Genomic DNA, 22,115 nt, shown 5'->3' on the forward strand with positions numbered 1-22,115 from the left:
TTTATTTCAGAAAGCAAAAAAAATAATGTTAATCCATCCATTGACTCTCAACTTTAAATTATTAAAGTGACATCAAATTGTACTTAATCTTTTTTCTGCTTATCCTTGAGATCAAAGATGACTTGCGTCTAAACTATTTTCCGGTTAGAGAAACAATCTGATGCAGGAACTAAGCAACTCAAGCTAATTTTACAAGATCCATTGAGTTCTTCCTGGAGATTGTTTGTTGCTTCAGATTCCAGCATTGCATTTTCTTCTGTCTCCATTATGAGTTCATAAGTGATAGGAGCAGAATTAGACCATTTGACCCATCAAGTCTATTTCCGTCATCGGTTTTTTCCGTTGATGAAAAATGAGAGAGATATTAATGTTTTTACAAAATTCCCCATTCTCTCTGCTGCCCCTGCTGGTGGCAGGGGGAGGGACTACAAAACCAGGAAGTGTCGTGCCTCATTCAGTCTCTGCTAGACCAGGAAGCGAGAAGGTCACGGCTCTCTGAGCTGCGAATAACACTGAACGCACGTCTACTCCACGGTGAGTCCCCTCGATGCGGCTGTAAAGTGGCTGCAGCCCTTTTTTAACAAGTTTGTGTTCACAAAATGAATTTTGGTTGTCGGGTGTCTGCAGCCCAATTGTTTGCCTCGCCTTTTTTTAACAAGTTTGTGTTCACAAAATGAATTTTGGTTGTCGGGTGTCTGCAGCCCAATTGTTTGCCTCGCCTTTTTTTTAACAAGTTTGTGTTCATAAGGTGAATTTTGGTTGTCTGGTGTCTGCAGCCCAATTGTTTGCCTCGCCTTTTTGACAGGTTTGTGTTCGCAAAATGAATTTTGGTTGTTGGGTGTCTGCAGTCCAATTGTTTGCCCCGCCTTTTTTTAACAAGTTTGTGTTCACAAAATGAATTTTGGTTGTCAGGTGGCTGCAGCCCAATTGTTTGCCTTGGCTTGGCTTTTAAAATTGTTGCAACAGTTGGATGCCTGCCCAAGCATCCATACGGCCCACAATATCTATACTAGCCCTCTGGAAACCAGTACCTTCAGCCCGCAACACCCATACTAGCGCAAAAGATAGCCCCCCCCCCCCCACCCCACTGGCGAGCAGTATTGGAATTGGTGGAGAGGTGGAATATTGCGTTGGTGACCAGCCCTCCCGTGTGACGCTGGGACCCAACGGGTCCCACTTAGTCTAGTTTAATATATATATATATAATAATAATAATAAACTTTATTACGGACTCAAGGTCCAGACAAGGGGCAACAATACATTAAAAATGCATTGCATATCAAATATCATAAATACATATAAAATCATGGTATATCACTTATAAAAACATCATAATTTTTTTTTTTTTTAAACCCACAATACTTAAGTTAAAAATCCAGATTAAAAGATGATCAATGTCCTACAACGAGACAACAATACCAGTGTCTCCACAACTGGGATTCGTAGCGTGTAGTGCTAACCCTTATTTTTGTCTAGGCCACAATAAGCACATTTTTAGAGTCATTTATCCTGTAAATGAATTTATACATGTGGTGTCTTAGGATAGCTTCTAAAGTACTGACTCCTGCAGCCACAAACATATTACTGGCACTACACCATCTAGGTTGCCTTAGCAGTGTTCTCATGGCATCGTTATATGCCACCTTTAGTCTCTGCATACTTGTCTTTAAATAGTTCGACCACAGGTGCGCCGTGTAGAGTGGTGTGCAGTATGCTCTAAATAGCGACATCTTCACCACATCTGCACACACATCAAATTTACGCAAGAGGATATTCGCCTGTACATACAGCATGCTTAGTTGCCTATAAATATCCTCATCATCTGTCATTTGTTCTGTAATAATATGCCCTAGATATTTTATCTTATTACAGACACTAAGATTGTTGTCAGACAATTTAAAATCAGGATATTTTAGGCATTTATCATCTTTGGTTCTATAGACCATAACAGCACTCTTACTAGCATTATATTTAATGTCATGTTCCACACCATACACAGAACATATAGTAAGGAGCTGCTGGAGACCAGCGCTAGATGGACTAAAGACCACAGGATCATCTGCATACATAATATGGTTCACTAAAATATTACCAATCACGCACCCAGTGTTACAGGCTTTCAATTGTTTAGACAGATCATCAATATATAGATTAAAAAGAACTGGGGACAAAATTTCTCCTTGTCTAACACCATTGCTAACCCCAAATGGGGCTGAGACCCTATTGCCCCATTTTATTTGCATAGTCTGGTGGGCATACCAGTAGGCCAAAATTCTAACAATGTATTCAGGCACCCCTTTTTGACTCATTTTACCAAACAGCTTTCTGTGATTAACACGGTCAAAGGCTTTGGAAGCATCAATAAAGCACATAAGGATTGAAGAGTTTTTGCCTCTATATTTGTTTACAATCTCCTTTAGGGCATATATGCATGTCAGTGCCATGGTTAGCTTTAAAGCCAAACTGGTTATCTGTGGAATTAACAAACTCATTTATTCTATCCAGCAGAGCTCTTTCTAAAACTTTTGACAATATGCTGGCTAAAGCTATGGGCCTGTAATTATTTAGGCTGCCTACTTTACCAGCTTTGTCCTTAATGACCGGCACTAACAGGACAGACAACATTGAGCCTAGTAAAAAGCCATGAATCATAAAGCCAGTAAAACAAATAGCTAGGAGAGGAGCTATCCTCATACTTGCATACTTAAGATGTTCAGCAGAGATATGATCCCCGCTACTTGCTTTGTTGTTGGACAGCTTGTTCATGGCATGATACACCTCATGTGACATAATCACCATCGAGTCATTACTCTCAATATTGTCCACCCTATACAAGTCACCTTGGACACAGTTGAATAAAGTGCTATAATGTTGTCGCCATAACTCCGCGATATTAGCTGTTCCGGAGATTCCATCTACAGTACATGGTAGAGATGCTTTGCAACTGCTAAGAGCTCTCACTTCCTTCCAAAAATCTGTAGCATTGTTACTTAGCAGCTTCTTAGCCATGGAATCAGCCCTCATAGCTTGCTCATTTTTACAGATGAAGCGAACAGCATACTTATACCTTGCATTAGTGAGCTTCTTGTGCTCAAACACAGGCCCCTGTCTGGGTCTACCTGCCATAGCCCATGATTTGGTGGCTTCATGGGCTTCAGTATGATACTCAGCTACATACTTATTCCAGCCAGGTCTGATGTTATGTGTCTTATTTTTACGCTTGCAGTAGGGCTTACTGCCTACATATAAAGCGCTTACTATATCATTATACATGGAGCAGATATCTCTCCTATGCTTCATATCTTTACAATTAACATTACTACATATTATTGCATCTTTAGGTAGATGAATATTGCTTAAGGATTTATCTGTATGGGCATAATAGTCTAGGATGTCTTCCTTTGTAAGCGTTGACCAGTCCAGTTTTTCTGTATTAGAGCTATTTCTATCTCTGGATACCACAGGTATGTGTTCAACATTTATTGTCATAGCAACAGGTATATGATCAGTCATTGCTGCCCCGTACAGAATGCTCATACACCCCAATGAGGCATGTGCATCAGCTGTACTAATACCAAAATTGTACACCAAATCTGGAGTATGGTGTACAATTTTGGTCGCCCAATTATAGGAAGGATGTCAACAAAATAGAGAGAGTACAGAGGAGATTTACTAGAATGTTGCCTGGGTTTCAACAACTAAGTTACAGAGATAGGTTGAATAAGTTAGGTCTTTATTCTCTGGAGCGCAGAAGGTTAAGGGGGGGACCTGATAGAGGTCTTTAAAATGATGAGAGGGATAGACAGAGTTGATGTGGACAAGCTTTTCCCTTTGAGAATAGGGAAGATTCAAACAAGAGGACATGACTTCAGAATTAAGGGACAGAAGTTTAGGGGTAATATGAGGGGGAACTTCTTTACGCAGAGAGTGGTAGCGGTGTGGAATGAGCTCCCAGTGGAAGTGGTGGAGGCAGGTTCATTGGTATCATTTAAAAATAAATGGGATAGGCATATGGATGAGAAGGGAATGGAGGGTTATGGTATGAGTGCAGGCAGGTGGGACTAAGGGGAAAAAAAATTGTTCGGCATGGACTTGTAGGGCCGAGATGGCCTGTTTCCGTGCTGTAATTGTTATATGGTTAATACAGTGGTCCAGCCATGATGTGGTGTGCCAGGCCTCACTAATATAAGTATAGCTATCTGTAGGTAAAAGCACTTTGCTTGACAATATTAAATTATTATCTTGACAGAACTGAGCCATATGATTGGCAAATAATGAGCTCCTATCTGAGATATCTGCATTCATATCCCCAATGACATATACATTACAATAATTATTGTTTTGAATGAAAGAATAGATGAAAGCAATTCTATTTAAATATTCATCCTCATTCTGATGGCATTCATAGGGTGTATATACATTCAGGATAACAAATTCCTTGTCATTGTGAGTAAAGTGTATGGCAATGCACCAGTCAACATCAAGCCAAATCACATTTACTGATGAGTCAAGCTTCTTGTTCCATAGTATAGCCACACCACCTGGTATCCTACCTCTGACTATTCCCATGCCAAGGTCAGTTGTAGACTCCCTAGCCCCATTGAAGTTGTCATTGAGAGAATTGAGTTTGTCCAAGTCTTGCTTCGCTAAGAATGTCTCTTGCATACATATATATATATATATATATACACGCACATGAATAAGCATAAAAAGTGCAATAAGCTATTAAAGTTCAGATTTTTGTTTGAGTTGAGTTTAATAATCTGATGGCTGTGGGGAAGAAGCTGTTCCTGAACCTGGGTGTTGCAGATTTCAGGCTCCTGTACCTTCTACCTGAAGGCAGTGGAGAGATGAGTATGTGGCCAGGATGATGTGGGTCCTTGACGATGCGGTCAGCCTTTTTGAGGCAGCGACTGTGGTAGAAACCCTCGATGGTAGGGAGGTCAGAGCCGATGATGGACTAGGCAGTGTTTACAACTTTTTGTAGTCTTTTCTGCTCCTGGGCGCTCAAGTTGCCGATCCTAGCCACGATGCAACCGATCTGCATGCTCTCTACTGTGCACCTGTTGATGTTCGAGAGAGTCCTCCTCGACATACCGACTCTCCGTAATTTTATTGGAGCTGTTTATTGGGGTTTATATTTATTAATGTTCTTTGTTCTAAAACATGAATTAACTTTTGAGGCTGCCTCAAAAATATGCAAATGCCCAGAATTAATGGGAAAAAATAGTCAATGATGATTAATTCATGATTAGTGATGTATACCTCTAAATCCTGCTCTTCTCTGAAATCAGCTGAAAAGTAATTTTAAAGCTGGATAGTACAAAAGCTGCATTATTATCTGATGGATAACAATCATTAAATAAATAAACGTGTAATTGTTTCCATCAATAGGAGCTATAGGTATGTAGAAATGGTTAAATGAAACGTGTTCCATCTAACACATCCCCTATCACATCATATAATTTCCAACATGCACATCAGCTGCTTTAACAAAATTAGATGGAATCAGAAGACTGTTTTCTAATACACTGAACTGCAAAAATGGTTTGTTATGTAATTTTCAAAATGGCGTTTCCATGTCCCTGGTTTGACTTTCAATGGGGTAATCAGCAAAGGTCACCTGCTTCCCACCCACGGAAAGAAAATTAATGACTATGTAACTGCAGAGTTCTCTTCTTGTGTACTGGGTTTTAAAAAAATACACTCTATTCAGAGTAAAAAATGTACACAAAATAGGAACTGTGCAAAAATTCTATTGACATTCTCGGAGGCTATACATACATTCAATGCTTCGTAATGTAGTGTTTACCAAATTCTACCCGACACCCTTGCCGTGGTGAATTACTGTTGGTTTATAGTAAAATCTCTCAAATCACAATCACACAGTGCTGCCCACAATCTTGCTGCCCACCTTTCCCGGGAATGGTGCGTAATGAACTGGGATCGAGTGTGGTGTGAACATGTTGGAACAATAAACCAAAACGAGCCAACAACTGCCGGAATATTAACTCATAGGTTGGGGTTTCTCTCAAATATATTTTCTTGCTGGTTCTTCCAGGTAATGAATATTCCCAGGCTGCAAGGTCAAGCCACAATCTTTGTTCACACCAATTTATTTCCAAAAGTTTTCCGTTTGGAGGTTAATTGTGGAGGCATTATTCCAGTTTAGCATGAAGTCAACCTGGGACCTGAAGTGGGTTATTGTGAGTTTCCCATAGCATTGATTTACTGCACTAATATATCCCTTTAGCCACAAGGGCCACATCTAACTCCCTCTTAAATATAGCCAATGAACTGACCTCAACTACTTTCTGTGGCAGAGAATTCCACAGATTCTCTGTGTGAATTGCATTGCTCTGATGAAGAACATTGTCGTGATATGGAGTTCACCTCCATCTGGGGATGCTTCATATAGTCTTATTGGATGGCCCTGATTCCATCAGCTTGTCCTTTTGCAGTAGTTTGTGATTCTTTTATATCATGGAGTCACAGAGTGGTACAGCGTGGAAACAGGCCCTTTGGCCCAACTTGTCCACACTGGCTAATATGTCCCAGCTACACTAGTCTGACCTGCCTGCGCTTGATCCATATCCCTCCAAACTTGTCCTATCCATGTACCTGTCTAAATGCTTCTTAAACGTTGGGATAGTCCCAGCCTCAACCACCTCCTCTGGCAGCTTATTCCATACACCTACCACTCTTTGTGTGAAAAGGTTACCTCTCAGATTCCTATTAAATCTTTTCCTCTTCACCTTGAACCTATGTCTTCTGGTCCTCGATTCCCCTAATCTGGGTCAGAAATTCTGTGCATCTACCTGATCTATTCCTCTCATGATTTTACACGCTTCAGACGTTCATAATTGTCTATGACGGCTGTAGAAAATAAGGTTTGGAGACTAACTAATTAGCATATCACTCAACAAAGTTAATCATCAGCATTCGTGGAGGAAGTACCAACATCATAACTCTGCTACATAAGCAATTGCATCGTAATGAAAGAGTAAAGTCCTGGCCAATATAATTCTGACAGGTGTTAATGTACACAGAAAAATGGACGAGAAGAAATAATGTTCTTCTTTTCAGTGCTATGTTTATTGATTTGTTAATAGTTTTAAGCATTTGTTTTCTCCAAGTTAATAACAAATAGCCAAGTTCCTAGCAATGATTTATCCTTCTTTCCTGAAATATAATAAACAGCAGACTTTCCAGGCATTGAGAACCCTTCCTGTTGGTAGGTTTTTGTTAATGATTACCATTTACACTGTTCGAAGGCCTACTGTTCCAATAGTGAAACAAAGAAAGATTCTTCAGAGTGAAAACCAACAGTGTGCGCTTACATGAGTAGCGGGACGGTGCAGGACAAATCTATCGATAATTATCGTAAGTAGTTATTATCTGTTTAGTGAATTTTACAAGCAAATTCAACACTTTAGTAACAAATTATTGCAAGATAATTTTGATATTGTGATGTTTATTAAATCCGATGATAAAAAGTATAATTTCAAAGTTTGGGTGTGGCTATTTATCATTGATTGAAAATCAACATTTTGAAGACATGACATTTATTTAAAATATACTTTTAATTTCGGAATAAATTTTGTTCTGGAGGAAATTATTAATTTATCATCGTTGGATAATAATTATATCTAAAGATAGTTTGGTTACCAGAAGTGAAGGCTACTGCATTTCTTTGTATCTTAGTGTTATGCCTACTGCTCATGTTAGACACTTCCACATATTAAATGAGTAGTGGGTAACATGTTTGTCACTGTTAATACTGTTGGTGCATACTGTATGTCTGATATAGAGTTTGTGAGGCCTAAGGTTCCTCTGTAGACACCAAAGCATTCTAACATCTCTTTCCCTTAGTGCGGAGAAGTGGATGTTCTTCACTTGGTTCTGAGGCCCTGACTGAAATTGGAAATCTATGCCACAGACTCTCCTCTCTCCAACATGATAAATTCTAGCATCAAAGTGTGCTTTAACTACCCATCACTAATTATGCTTTGATACTGTAAAACCACTTTGCATTTTAACATTCACATAGTCCCCTTCATCTAGAATTTTTAAAAGTTAATTGAAACATATAAGATCACCTATTATTTTGAAAATGTCTGCACCCTTTAGCACCAATAGATGACTTTTCAATTTCAAAGTAGATCATGGGAATTAGGTGCAATAAAAGGTTGTTTAGATCTTTCCATCATTCAGTCATATCATACCAGATTGTTATATCCAATTAACCTTCCCTTAATATTCCTTTATTCTTTGATTTTCCTTCCAAAATCCAAAATTTTATTGACCTCTCTCGTGATATACCCAGTAAGGTAGAAAGTTCCAAAAGTTAATATTCTTTTTAACAAAGTAGGTTTTCCTTACGTCAGTCCTAAATAGCCGATACATTATTCCGATATTGATCTCCAATTCCAAATATCCCAGGCCACAACAAGACCAGCTTATTGTACCCTAATGCAGTAAAATGCTGTAACATACTTCACCGAACAATTTCAAATACAATTTGATGTTCAGACACAAGGCGGCAATAAGAAAAAGTGACCAAAAGCAGGGTCAAATAAATTTGTTTTAAGAGGCCTCTTAAAGGAAGAATCACTTGGGGCTTTAGCAGGCAGAGGTTTGCACAATGTCTTGAACTCTGAAGCCAGGCACATTTCCAATCTGGGCCTTTAGCTTCATGCTGATCATAGCTGGCATTTCCAAAATGTCCCAAAACCCTATTGAATGGGGTCACCATTTTTTAAATTTAGAAGACAAGTAAAAGCAATGATTATTTTTATCAATATTTTAATTAAAATTAATATATTTAAATAATTTATATTAACTCTACTTTATATTTTTATATTTAAAAATAAAATATATATTTTTTTCAATGGTTTCTGTTTCTAAATGTCCATGATTAATTAGAGACTTTGCGAATCACTGCAAAGGCAACTTGACAGCAAGGGCCATCTTAAGGCCATGGCAGTTTGAGGGCATTTTAAGGCCATGGCAGATCTTGCTATCTGCCCCCTTGTGTCCTACTTCTGCTTGTGAGCCCACTCCTGAGGATCCGGTAAAGCAATAAAGTTGGCATGATCAGCTGGTGTCAGAGAGTGCACTTGGGGAATATGATTTGGCCCAGTGACTTTGGAGTATTGTGAACAGTTTTGGGCCCCATATCAGAGGAGGGATGTGCTGGCATTGGAGAGGGTCCAGAGGGGGTTTACGAGAATGATCCCAGGGATGATTGTGTTAAAGATATGATGAGCATTTGACGTCTTTGGGCATGCACTCACTAGAGCATAGAAGGATGCAGGAGGATTACCATACAAATTAAAGGCCTGGATAGAGTGGCTGTGGAGATGATGTTTCCACTAGTGGGAGAGTCTGGGACCAAAGGTCACACCTCAGCATAAAAGGACATACTTTTAGAAAGGAGATGAGAAGGAATTGTTTCAGTTAGAGGGTAGTGAATGTGGAATTCATTGCCACAGACATCTGTGGAGGCCAAGTTTCAGGGGTATTTTTAAAGTGGGGTTTGACAATTACATTATTAATAAGGGCGTCAAAAGTTATGGGGAGATAGCAGGAGGATGAAGTTCTGAGGGAAAGATAGATCAACCAAATAAATGGTGGTGTAGACTTGATGGGCGAAAGGCCTAATTCTGATCCTATGACTTATGGTCCGAACAATAGTTAAATAGAGGAAAGTTATTCCCATTCAATGCTGTAAGGTTTTAAAGCAGTCTGATAACTTAGAAACAGAGAATTGCTGATGGACGTTGCAGGGAGTTTGAACATAATCAGATTCAATAAGGAAACTGATGCATTTTTAAATTATCTTTCAGAGAAAAATTGTGCAATTCAGTAATTAGATGGACAGAGGAGCACTTGGAATCTTCAATCATTTAATGTGCAAGCACTGACCCTTATTTCATTAAATGCTTAAAAATAAAATTGTCACATTCACAACAAATGTAATTTGCTTGTCTGAACTGTTGCAACACAGCTGCTGCATTGTTGGAGATGAAAAACTCTGTTTAGCTGCTTTAGGCTTTCATTTTATGCGACACTTTCTGGCCAGAATTGTTACCTCCACTTGTGCTTTGATAATGCTGTTTAAATTATTGTTTCAATCACAAAACACAGGATAATTTGAGCAATCCCATATTACCAGCCAAGGAACAGTGCTCAAATAACCATAGATCAAATTACACATACCTTTAATTTTATTCTGTAAAATGGATAAAATCAACACTTCCAATAAGTGCTTCATTATGCAATATTCATAGAGGTAGTCTATGCATTTGGGACAATTTTTGCACTGATAGCTGAAGGTACGAAAGCCCTAAGTTGCAAAGTGAGATTATTACAACCTACACCATTTTCCATTGCGATAGCTTGCTCAGACTATTCTAAAACCAGTGCTCTCATTATTTTTAATAGCACAATAGATAATTGGCCTGATGTAGCCAGTTGTTTTCTCCAGATGTAAAACCTGAGACGCTGATATTTAGTAGCTATTGATAAACGTAATGAAGGGACAGTGAGTGGAGCAACATAGAGACATTTTAATTCACTGTTTGCTTTTGGGAATCCGACAGAAATGAGTACTACACTGATATTACAGTACCTCCGTCAACAAACCATTCTTCCCCTATTTTATACTCATTTGAAGCCAATGCAGAGTGATATTGGGCATTATTTTTTGAACAGACACTTCACATGATTCTCTTGGTCTTTGTCCAGTGGGTTAAGCAACAACCATCCCTTAGGATCAGCTGATGACCTATTTATTAAAACAAATGTTTGAGGAGATTGATACTCGAAATTATTTTAAGAACGTATTTTAGTTCACAATGTAAGTCAATATGAATAGTTTCCCAATTCATTGTTTGTGATTTCATACCATGCTGGCTGTCATATAATCATGGAATCTGTAAATGGTTATAGCATGGAAAGAAGCCATTCGCTTGCACCACGTCTCCATCAGAGCAATCCACTTGTTTCATGCTTTGGTCCCTTCTTGGTAACCTTGCAAATTTTTCCTAACCATATGCACAGTTCCCTCTTAAAGTCAGCAATTGAACGTGTCTCTACCAGGTCTGCCTGCAGTGCATTCTATATCCCAACCGCACACGATATAAACAAGTTTTTACTCCTGTTATCATTATCCTCTTCACACTTTATAATCCTGCCAAGTTTTGTGGCATCTGCAAATTTAGAAATTACGACTTGCATTTCCAATTCCAAGCCACTTACTATAGATTTTAAAAGAATGGCTCGAACACTGATCCCTGAAGGAATGCTACCAGTCAGCTTCTTTTAGTCTGAGGAATAATCATTCAGCACAGGCTTCTGTGGTCCATTGCTTTGGTAACTTTACTATAACTTTAGTTAATGGCTTCAACTTTGCTGGTAAGTCTGCTATGTGGCAAGCTATCAAAAGTTTTTTGGAAGTGCATTTGCACAATATTGACTCCCTTACTTTTGTCAACTCTACCTGTTATTTCATCACAACGTTCTGTTACATTAGTTCAGCACGGTCTGCCTTAACAAATTTAGCCATTATTAATCCATTTTCTTTCAGGATTCCATTCATCCTGTCCTGGACCTGAAAGTTTTTCCACCACTGTGGTTCATCTGACATTTTCTTCTAGGCCAACCATGACTGTTTTTTAAACAAGAGAGTAACATTAGGGAGGGAGTAGAGAGGGAGGAGCATGGGGTAGAGACGGAGGAGGGGAGTCACTCGCAGCGTGTGGTATAACTTGTGTGAAATAGGCTCCGACCCGAGCCATCATGCATGCCCACCTCATTGTGACGTCATCAGTGGAAGCTGGTCGTTTTAAAAGGGAGTTTAAATTTTTTTTTTTAACTTTAATCATCAATGTCGAGAAATAAAGCATAAAATCTTCAGTGAAGCTGTCACTGCTTAGAGGGGAAAAATGTGAATCAGAATATGTAAAAATCTTATCGTTACCGCGTAGTGTTTTTGCAAAAATATATAGACACACACACACATATACACACATACATGATGAGAGTTTTAGTTATCATATTATATCTATATTATTAAAAGTATCATCTTGACCACTTCCTGCTGTTCTCTATATTGGTTTTAGAAAAAAATGCTGCCACTTATGGCAGTTATTTTTGGCCATCTTACTCAGAGTCCCCCTCCACTGCGCAGGACAAGAGGGTTTTTCCCATCGATGAAAAATAAAAGAGTTATTAGTGTTTAAAAAATGTTGAGATTCTCTCTCCTGTCAATCACGCCATGAAGGCCATGCACCTTCTGGTGGGAGGGGGGAGGGACTATAACACCCGGAGGTGTGTGCGTGCCTCAGTCTCTGCAAGATAGGGGAGGGTGAGTTCACGAATCTCTGTCTTTAGTGGCCTTGCACCCTGCTTGAAATGGTATGAAACTGCACTTGAATTTGGTGGCCTTGCGCCCTGCTTGAAATGGTATGAAACTGCACTTGAATTTGGTGGCCTTGCACCCTGCTTGAAATTGAATTTCACGGAATAGCCGTGAGTCAACTGCCAGCCCACCAGCCGTGAGTGAGTGAGCTGCCAGCACACCAGGCTCGAGTGACTGAACCACTAGCCCAGTAATCCATTCGGCCCACAATGTCCTTACTAGCCCTCTGGAAACCAGCACACAACACCCATACTAGCGCACCAGAAAGCCTCCCCCCCCCCCACTGGCCACCAATATTGGAATTGGTGGCGAGGTGGAATATTGCGTTGGGGTATCAGCCCGTCCATGTGATGCTGGGACCCAACATTTATATAAATATAAATATATATATATACGTACATACACACACACACACATATATAAGGATTGCAATGAATAACAGTTGCCTTTTCTTTTTCACTTCAAAGGTCCTTAAAACCTTTAACACACTGCCATTCTTCGTTACATTTTTTTTGGCATGGTTTCTTGGAGGGGATTAGTAAATAGTTTCTGAAAATGTCCCCCAAATTTAGTGATAATTTTTATTGGAATATTACAGCATGCTAAAATTCAAAGAAATGCTTTTATCTATTAGGTTCTCACATGAATGCACAACTTGCAGTAATGGTCTCATCTTTATTAAATTTATTTGTATATCATGATATGTTGGACCCGTAATCATGTAGTTTTTTAAATAGTTTTAGAGGTATAGAGTGGTAATTGGCCCATCGGCCCACCGAGTCCGAACCTACCAGCGATTTCTGCACATAAACACCATCCGTCACACACTAGGAACAATTTACATTGTACTTTGTGCTTTGCACTCAGGGACAATGTACTTTGGTGACACAACAGTGAGTCCATGCTTTGGCCCTGGGTGGAGCAGTGAATAAGGAGCACGAGGGACTCATCTTCAAGCCTACTTTATTAAATGGAAATAATCATTAACAAAAAGAAAACAATAAATGGCATTCAGAACAGGTTGTTTTTATTGCATTGCATGCACACCATCTGAATGACTCATATTCCTTTCCCCTGCCATTTTCCTAATCACTGACTTTTGTACCAACGTACCTGATTGTATCTTCCCACTCATACAGAATAGCTGTTATTTTGTTAAATACATACTGGCACAGCATCTCACAGAGTGGCGATACCCTGCACAAAGTGAAAGAAGAATATTTTGTCTTTGCAGGCAGGAATTCAGGAGCAGCAACCTGCAGTTGCATATGATACAGTTATAAAGCAGGCATCTTTGTGAGAAAACCAAGAATAAAATCTTTGAATTTATTTTCCTTTAAAATGGATGGGTCCCAATTTCCAACCGTTAGTGTGACATATTCTGACACTTGAAACCTTCTATTATTAAATACATGTTTTTTTTAACAGGAAAAAGCCTCCTAAAAACGTATTAAATGTGCAGTCATAATTTGTAGCAATTATTTCAAATCCTCTGGTCTGTTGAAGTGCTTGACAAATCCAAGCAGAGTATTTAGGTCTGGTAGTTGCCATGGAAATTTGTTGTCCTTTGTTTGAGATGATGCAGCATGGGAAGCACTGAATCCATTTGAAGTGATTTCTAACAATATAAATTAGCACTCCTGATGGGTCAATGCTGTCAGTAGATGTGTGTAAGTGTTTATTTTATCGGTCTTGCTGCTTTTTATAGTAGTGACATTAGCTATCTTATTTCAGTTCATCGCTCGCTACTTTTCCCACTAATATTCAAGTAGTCAAAGGGGGAAGAAATAAAAGCCTTAAGTCTTGCTGCAGTGAGTTACACCGCGGTTGTCACTTGCTAAAAATATTGTGATGTTAGTGGAAATTGCATTAGGGTATCCTTCATCAAATTGTTTGAATTGTCGATTTGTTTAATAAAATGTATCTAAGCAGGCATAACTTATATGTAGCCTTGAACAAAAAATGTGAATAAATTGTCAAATACAACTCCTGGTAGCCATTGTGTGGTAGGATAGAAGATTATGTCAATGCTCATGTGATTTCCGCCTATATTTTTTTATCAGAATTCTCGGATGTATCACATTTAGTCCTGGTGACATCTAATTTAAGTTCAGCCAATTTATCCATTGTGTCCATGCAACCTATTTTTAATGTAACTATGTCTCAACTATGTCTTTCTTATTTTTGGCTTGGTAGTATGTAGAACATAGAGCATAGTACAGGAACAGGCCCTTCAGCCCACAATGTCTATGCTGAACATGATGTCAAGACCAACTCTTATCTGCTTGCACATAATCCATATCCCTCCTCTCCTTGCATATCCATATGCCTATCCAAAAATCTTTTAAATGTCACTTTTGTATCTACCTCCACCACCACCCCTCGCAGAGCGTCCCAGAGGCTCACCACCCTCTGTGTAAAATCCTGACCCACACATTTCCTTTAAACTTGCCCCTCTCTCCTTAAAGCTGTGCCATTTGGTATTCGATTTTTCCATTTTAGGAAAAAAGGTTCTGGTATTCTTCCCTATCTATGCCTCTCATAATTATATATACTTCTGCCAGGTCTCCCTTCAACCTCCAGTGTTCCAGAGAAATTAATACAAGTCTGTCCAACCTCTCCCTGTATTTAATACCCCCTAATCCAGATCATTCTGGTAAACCTCTTATGCACCCTTTCCAAAGCTTTAATGACGAGACCAGAATTGCACATAATACCCAAGTGTGGCCTAACCAAAGTCCTATGGAATTGTCATGACTTCCTCTAATTTTAGTTTGGTTTAGGGATACAGCAGGGGAACAGACATTTGGCCCAACGAGTCCATATTGACCACCGATGACACATTCACACTAGTTCTATGTTATCCCATTTTCTCATCCATTCTCGACCTACTTAGAACAGTATACAGAGGCCAATTAACCTACAAACCCGCACATCTTTGGGATGTAGGGGGAAACCGGAGGAAACTCATACAGTCACAGGGAGTATGTTTCATTTCTAAGTTTCATTTCTAAGTGCATGATGTCAATGTTTGTTGCTGGTAAAAATCAAATTTGGATTCCTACATCAACATGTTTCAATGGTTGATTAATTTAATAAAATGTATCTAAACAAATGTAGCTTCCATGTAACCTTTAACAAAAATGGGGATAAATAGATCAACAGAACTCCCAGTACAATTTGTGAGTTATAATAATACATACCATTACAAATTGGGTACGTAAGCCATTAGCTCCTGGCAAACCCCTGTCAGATGGTCATGAATTTTTGTTTGTTTTGAAGTTTTCTGTAACATTGTCATAAAAATGTCGTCCACTAACACTTGTGTCATATGTGATAATATCACAAGATATGTGCATAGTAAAGCTCATGAGGAAGTAGCTGAGTGAAAAAATAACTTGACTGTAATCTTTGTTATAACATGCTGGGCATATTCAGCAATCAAGCATCACCAGTGTAAGGACTAGGAGTGTAAACATCTCAGGCTAGCATTCTTCCATCAAATGAAAGGCCAAGGACTTGGAGTGTTGTTTCTTGTTTCACGTGATTTGCCTAATCTCTTTAATATTTCCAACAATATCTGTTCTTAATTTAGATTTCCAGCATCTGCAGTATTTCCCTTAATTCCATCTAAAATGTCAAAGCTATTTTGAATCATTCTTTCTTATAGGGAAATTGTACAGAGAGTCATAGACATACAGCATGGAAACAGGCCCTTCAGCCCAACTTGCCTATGCTGACCAAGATGCCCCATCTTCACTAGTACCAGCCACCTGCATTTGGCCCATATCCTTGTCAAAAGTTCCTATCCATGTACCTGCCCAAATGGTTTTTAATTTGGCTTCAATTGTTTTTTAAACGAGACAGGAAAAAGTAAGCAAATTAATTCAATATATACTAGACTAAGTGGGACCCGTTGGGTCCCAGCTGCACATGGGAGGGCTGGTCCCTCAACGCAATATTCCACCTCTCCACCAATTCCAATATTGCTGGCCAGTGGGGCCACAATTAGCGTGACCTCTACACTCACCGGAAATTACGCAATCAGCGCGACCTGTCCACTAAGCGGAAGTCACGAAATGAGCGGGACTTTTGAACCAAACATAGTCGGACCTAATAAAGCATTTATTCCTTCCAAACACAGTCAGACCAAATAAAGCATTGCAGATTCAAGCACAGGCAGGGCAGCAAGCCAAACAACTCATGGCATTGTCAGTAAAGGCTAACAAATCATTTATTGCAAGTACATTGCAGACTCATAGTTCAGTTGATTCACAGCTTAGAATGACAGTCGTGGCCTCTACCTCGTGATCTCCAGTGACTGAGTCACGTCCAGGCATCCGGGATTTTATAGTCCTGCCCCCCTTCCCCCCCCGGAAGGGGCGTTACCTTCATCGCGGTGATTAACAGGCGAGAGGATCTCAAGGTTTTTTAAACACTCAAACCTTTTTTATTTTTCATCGATGGAAAAAATCCTCAGGGCCTGCGCAGCGGAGGAGGACTGTGTGTAAGATGGCCAAAAATCATAGCAATTTGTAGTAGCGTTTTTTTCTAAAATCAATATACAGCGCAGGCAGGAAGTGGTCAAGATGAGACTTTTAATTATATATAGATGTTCAGGAAATTGCAAGAGCACCTTGTTCAGCAGATGGGAGAGGAGCAGATACCTTCTTTAAAGTTGCAGTGGAGCCAACTGAACTGAAAATTTTGGGAAGTATTTGGCAAGATTATTATTTTGATTCATTATGCCAACAATTGTTGTAATGATTGAATTAACTGGATTTGAGCACATTCAGCTGCTGTAAAAATAAAGCAGCTTTACAGTTTACATCTGACCTCCTGTCCCCTATATTTCACGTGATCTGCAATGGACGAGATTGGAGAATTGCCGACATGAGATTCATAAATAATCCAGAGTAGATCTAAAGGGATTGTTACTATTACACCTCTAAGGTTAGCTATAATATGAGTGTGCAAAGGGGCATCCAGATATGCTCACGTCAAAATAAAATGTTCAGGTCTGCACTGGGAATGAATTGTTGCGGCCAGAAGTTATTTTGAATCATTCTTTTTGATAGGGAAATTGTACAGAGAGTCATAGATTCATACAGAATGGAAACAGGTCCTGCGGCCCAACTTGCCCATGCTGACCAAGATGCCCCGTCTTCACTAGTACCAGCCACCTGCATTTGGCCCATATCCTTTTTAAACATTCTTATCCATGTACCTCTCCAAATGTATTTTAATACATTTAAGAAGGATATGGGCCAAATGCAGGTGGCCAGAAAATATATATTCAAGGTGTCAGGGGTTATGAGGAGAAGGCAGGAGAATGGGGTTGAGAGGGAAAGATAGATCAGCCATGGTCTATGACTTGGTTAGACTTGATGGGCTGAATGGTCTGATTCTGCACTTATATGAACTTATATACCAGTGTTGTTTATGATGAAATGATGACAAAAAATAATGTATTTAATGGATATTTGAATTGGTAAAAGGGCACAAATATCCTACAAGATTATGTCTTTCAAATTATCTCCCATTGTCTAAAGGGGATTACTTGCTAATTAAAGGCAAAACAATTAAGTAGCTTGATCAATAAGTGATAATGTAAAACACTAACCTGTAATTTTTCTGTAAAGTGTATTTAAAATAATTGGTTTTATTGGAAAGTTATTAACCATAAACATTTTTTTTTGTAGATGGTGAGATCAGACAAAGTAACATGGACTCTCTTTTTTGTTCTTCTACATGTAAAAGGTACAATGTTAAGTTGAAGATGGGAACTTTGCGAGTTATGTTGCTACTTTAAACACAAGAAACTTTAGAACACATAGAGAAGTTGCATAAGGAGAGGGCGGGAGAAAAAGCTTGAGAGGGAAAAATAGATCAGCCAGGATTGAATGGCGGAGCAGACCTAATGAGCTGAATGGCCTATTTCTGCTACTATGTCTTATTGTCTTATAGAGATCCTCAGGTCTTATCACATTGAAAATTGTACATGGTCACCATCACATTATATCATGCTGCTTCTGCGTTTACCAGGAAGCCACTTGAAAGCAATGCTGGTGCATTTTAAAATATAAAGATGCACACCGAGCCTGTTGTGATGTCACTGTGCAGAAACGTAACCAATTCTCCTTGCTGATATTATAAGATTTGGACAGCACGGTGGCATAACGATAGAGCTACTGCCTTACAGCGCCAGAGACCAAAGGTTTGCTCCTGACTATGGGTGCTTGTCCGTACAGAATTTGTACGTTCTCCCAGTGACCTGCATGGATTTTCTCCGAGATCTTTGGTTTCCTCCCACACTTCAAAGACGTACAGGTTTGTAGGTTAATTAGCTTGGTATAAATATAAATTGTCGCTGGTTAGTATAGTGTTAGTGTGCGTCGATCGCTAGTCAGAGCGGACTTATTGGGCCGAAGGGTCTGTTTCCAGGCTGTATGTCTAAACTAAAACTAAACTAAACTAAAAGATTGTAAAATCTACCTAACAAAGAGTCAGGAGGATCAAAAGGGTTCTTCTTGGTTTCACGTACACATCCAAGCTATTGTTGAGTCTGAAGAAGGGTTCTGACCCAAAACGTCATCTATTCCATTTCTTCAGAGATGTTGCCTGTTCTGTTGAATTAATCCAGCATTAGGTCTATCTTCAGTATAAAACAGCATCTGCAGTTTCTTCCTACACCGGGTACTGTTGGCTCACATCAGGTCTTGCCCCCTCCACATACATTCTCCTGGTTTTGCCATACTTTTGGTCAGTGTGTCAATGTACTTAGTGAGTTTCTCAAACATATTGCTATTTTGGGTGTGATTAGTGTTGGTAGAATACGATTCTATCCTTTATGATGCAGGGAATGAACATTACATGCTCCTCTCACCTAATGTTTCTAGCATGCAGAGATTGATTTGCACCTGAAAATGTCTGCAGACAAAGTTCAGGCCAATTTGTTACGTTGAAACAGCATGATGTAAATCTCTGAATAATTTCACCTGCGTATGATCAATACTGACCACTGCAGTAATAATATAGTTTTTCCTTTTTTCCTGTTGTAATGCTGCTAAACGTCTCACTTACCTAGAATTGACAAAACTTGAATATAACAATTTTCTTTTTAATTCCAGCTTCCACCGCAGCACTACCAAAATTTGGCTCAAATATGACTGTCGTATCTGTTCCAGAAGATACACCTATAGGTTGGTTTACTATTAATGTTTAGGAAAAAGAAATTCTTCATGAATTCAGATACATTTTCAAACGTGCTAAAAACAGAATTTAGGTTTTTACATATCGTGGTCATGAGGGACCTAATTGCCTTACCAGTGATGTTTATTTTGGTGTGTTGTGTAGATATAGTGCATACATTGTGTGATGAAACTACAAAAAAAAACTCTATTGAACAAATGTGAGCTAGATATTGGAAGGTTTGCAATAAACATTTCCCAGCAAAGGCGGATTAAGTTGTGAAACTTCTGTTTAAGCTGTGAAGTTCTGTTCTGTATTCATTTATTTCTACTATATTCTGTTGTACTGAAGCAAAGCAAGAATTTCATTGGCCTATCTGGGACACATGACAATAAACTCTGTTGAATATCTTGAATCTTGAATCTTGAAACTTTTTTAAGTCGATGCATTGAAGGGTTCCTATAGCAACAGCCTTAGTGTTCACCCCCAAAACAGGCAATGTAACCAGTTCACATTGCTTGCCAAGTAAAGATAGAGAGGTAATATCTGTTTCTGGTATTTGAGACCACATAGACACAAACTAAATTCTGAAGATACTTTCCTGATGCAATGTTCAGGTTGATATTAAAGACATAAAATAACTAGAGATACCTGCCTCTACAGAAGCCACCAATCTCATTAGAACATCACCATGTTGCCTGTTGAAGCAGAAATCTTCTGCACCCTCTATGGTATGACTGGTGACAAGACGCACTCAGTCATAAATGGAAATAAATTCCACTGCATTCAGATTGAATCAAAGCTGTTGAATATAGATGTTTCCAATCATTTAAATCTGTTCCCACATCTGTGGCAGTGGTGGTATCCATTTTTGTGTTAATATCCCCCAACCTATCTGGTTCTATGGACAGAATGTGTATGTCCAGGCCCAGTTGTTTCTTGAAACTCTCTCATCTTTTACTTCTCTGTCTTCAAGCTCATCAGAAGCTTTTACTGATGGTAGTGAATCCAGCAGTTCCTGAATCTCATTGCACAGAATCTTTTGCCCAGAGTAGGGGAATCGAGGACCAGAGGACATATGTTCAAGATGAAGGAGAAAAGATTTCATGAGAATCTGAGGGATAACTTTTTCACATAAAGGGTGATGGGTGTATGGAACAAGCTGCCAGAGGAGGTAGTTGTGGCAGGGACTAACCCAACATTTGAGAAACAGTGAGATAGGTACATGGATAGGACAAGTTTAGAGGGATATGGACCAAACGCAGGCAGGTGGGACAAGTGTAGCTGGATCATGTTGGCCGGTGTGGGCATTAGGCCAAAGGGCCTGTTTCCACACTGTATCACTCTATGACTCTATGATTCTCTGAGGAAGAATTTCTGTAGTCAGTGGGTGATGAATCTGTGGCGACGGTTGTGGAGGCCAAGTCAACTGATATTTTTTAGGCGGATATTGGCAGATTCATGATTAGTAAGGATGTCAGGGGTTATGTAGCGAAGACAGGAGAATGGGGTAGAAAGGGAAAGACAGTTGATTCCATAATTGAATGGCAGAATAAACTTGATAAGCTGAATAGCCTAATTCAGTCCAAAGAACGTATGAACATAATACTCACTAGGATGGAATTGCTCTATCATTGCTTTTCAGATAACCTGAAAGATCCACTAAGGAGGTCTGCTGAACTTGGTGGCCAAGTGTGTCCTCCTACTGGTTCTGATTCCAGCTAGCAACTCTTCTACAAATACATATTACTCTTGACAACGTCACATCAGGTGTCCCCAAAATCCATCCAGACATCAGTGGAGGGCCGTTATGTATGTGAACACAGATCTTATATTATACAAAATCTTTCGAATGTAACTTTCTACTTATCCCCAAGATCACGAAACTTTCCAAATAACCCCAGAAGTTTCTGCTCATTGACACAATTATTATAGTTCATAAGATCCACCACTAATTAATTAAAACACACGGGGCCAGTGTTATTTATCCTGTGTTGCCAGATTTTTTGCATATAATCTTTCTGATGGGAACAGGGAAGGTTTATGTCCATCAAAGGACTGTTTGCTTTACTGTGTCTGTAGATTTTTAATGCACCCTCTGAGGACCCACACCAGCCATAACCAGAATATATCAAAGTCTTCATTAACCTTTCAATGTTAATGGTCTATCTAAGTCTCTGCCCTCCTCTCTTAATCCTAGACAATATCTGATTTGGACCCAAAATGCTGGAGCAACTCAGCAGATTAGGCAGCATCTCTTGAGAAAAGGAATATGTGATGTTTTGGATCGAGACCCTTCTTCAGACTAAATAAGGGTCTGACGGAGGCTCTCGACCCTGAACTTCACTTATTCCTATTCTCCAGATATGCTGTTTGGCCCACTGAGTTATTTCAGCATTTTGTGTCTATCTTCGGTGTAAACTAGCATCTGCAGTTTCTTTCTACACACAATATCTGATTTTGTGTTCTTTGTTACATTTCTTAATCTAAAGTTCCCGAA

The 22,115-nt window shown here is 39.2% G+C and overlaps 1 long non-coding RNA gene across 1 annotated transcript; it reads left to right on the forward strand.

Annotated features, from left to right (window-relative positions):
• The first annotated feature begins 5,049 nt into the window (after positions 1-5,049).
• LOC129701701 (uncharacterized) lies at positions 5,050-19,880 on the forward strand. The gene is made up of 3 exons (XR_008724254.1): positions 5,050-7,383; positions 18,127-18,184; positions 19,555-19,880. It is a non-coding gene; the product is annotated as an uncharacterized LOC129701701 (long non-coding RNA).
• The last annotated feature ends 2,235 nt before the right edge of the window (positions 19,881-22,115 follow it).

Source organism: Leucoraja erinacea, chromosome 11, assembly GCF_028641065.1.
Source record: "Leucoraja erinacea ecotype New England chromosome 11, Leri_hhj_1, whole genome shotgun sequence".
Classification (NCBI taxonomy): Eukaryota; Metazoa; Chordata; class Chondrichthyes; order Rajiformes; family Rajidae; genus Leucoraja; species Leucoraja erinaceus.